Genomic DNA, 2,121 nt, shown 5'->3' with positions numbered 1-2,121 from the left:
TCAGTATAGATGGATTAATAGAACAAGACCCACACACAGCTAGAAGCCCAATATTTTTTCAGAGCTAGATGCAGAAAAAAATTATATTCAGTTTGCAACCTGATGGAGGTCAGTATAGATGGATTAATAGAACAAGACCCACACACAGCTAGAAGCCCAATATTTTTTCAGAGGTAGATGCAGAAAAAAATATATTCAGTTTGCAACCTGATGGAGGTCAGTATAGATGGACTAATACAACAAGTCCCACACACAGCTAGAAGCCCAATATTTTTTCAGAGGTAGATGCAGAAAAAAATATATTCAGTTTGCAACCTGATGGAGGTCAGTATAGATGGATTAATAGAACAAGACCCACACACAGCTAGAAGCCCAATATTTTTTCAGAGCTAGATGCAGAAAAAAATTATATTCAGTTTGCAACCTGATGGAGGTCAGTATAGATGGATTAATAGAACAAGACCCACACACAGCTAGAAGCCCAATATTTTTTCAGAGCTAGATGCAGAAAAAAATTATATTCAGTTTGCAACCTGATGGAGGTCTGTATAGATGGATTAATAGAACAAGTCCCACACACAGCTAGAAGCCCAATATTTTTTCAGAGCTAGATGCAGAAAAAAATTAGATTCAGTTTGCAACCTGATGGAGGTCAGTATAGATGGACTAATAGAATGATGCTATGCCCAAAAGATTTTACTTCACTAGGTGCAGTAAAAAAATTGGTATTCTATACACAGGTGGTATATCTTGCAACACAGATAGGCTACTCCACTGACTAACACACTCTGCAATAGGCCAAAAAGGATTAGCTTTGCTAGATTCAGCCAAATGCTGTGAAAAAAACTTGCACAGCACTGGCACAGACCTGCCTGGCAAAAACTGATAGGAACTGATGTAACCTAGTCCTGAAAAGGACTCCAATTACAATTAGTCTTTACTCCCACAACCTATCTATTTAAGAGCACAGACCTGCCTGATAAAAGTCGTAGGAAATGCTGTAACCTAGTCCTTAAAAGGACTGCAATCACAACTATTCCCTACTCCCAAGCTATCTGTATATTTGTGCGAAAATTGGCTTGAAATTAACAAGGTATAGCGCACACAGCAACAGCGGTGCCGTCTAACACGCAGCTGCAGCAGTGAGAAAATGGTGGCGACGGGGAAAATGGCTTGGTCTTATAGGGCAAGGACATGTGACATACACTGCCAATGACACATGCCCTTGCTTGTGTGAAAAAAAGCACTTCGCTCCGTGTGTGCGCTGCTGATAGGTTGACAGATTGCACCTCCCCACTGTAAATGCGGGAAAGAGAAAAAAAAATGGAGATCTTCATTGTTCCTGCAGAGATCCATCCCCTGCCCCTCCCCCCACCCCGCTGTACACTCAAACTGCGTATTAACATTAAGTTTCATCATTACTGAGAAAAAATCCAGTTATGATTTTGGTGCACGAACAGTTATCGAACATAACCTCGAACAGCCGAATTTTTCTCAAATTGTTCGTGTTCGCCGAACGGCTCGAACACCGACCAAAACAGCTCGAATTTGAGATTGGCGAACAGTTCGAGTAGAACAACGCTCATCTCTAATGCCGAGCACGCCAAAATACTTGGCGAGCATGCTCGTTTAAAGGGTTAAACGAGCACGCTCGCTCATCACTAATGCTAATGATGACCATCGAGATGAGAGAAAAGTTGACCACAACAACAAATTTAATTTTATAAATTCTGATGAACAACCAATAGTCAACCATGTCTGGATCTGCAATATATTTTTCAACCATTGAACAGCTATTACTAGAAGAACAGATATATAGATGCTATATTTCTGCCTACAGAAATCCTATTCTCAAATACTGATGTTAAAAATTTAGAGAAGTCAATATTGATGGTCACAGCAGCGGGCACTAACAGTTGGTCACAGTAATGGACACCAGTGGGGATCACAGCAGTGGGTCACAGTAATGGACACCAGTGTTGGTAACAGCAGTGGGTCACAGTAATGGACACCAGTGTTGGTAAAAGCAGTGGGTCACAGTAATGGACACCAGTGTTGGTAACAGCAGTGGGTCACAGTAATGGACACCAGTGGTGATCACAGCAGTGGGTCACAGTAATG

Source organism: Phyllobates terribilis, unplaced genomic scaffold, assembly GCF_046119375.1.
Source record: "Phyllobates terribilis strain yellow unplaced genomic scaffold, ASM4611937v1 Scaffold_8__6_contigs__length_399053987, whole genome shotgun sequence".
NCBI lineage: Eukaryota > Metazoa > Chordata > Amphibia > Anura > Dendrobatidae > Phyllobates > Phyllobates terribilis.
The sequence above is the reverse complement of the archived record's forward strand: the minus strand, read 5'-3'. Positions refer to the sequence as shown.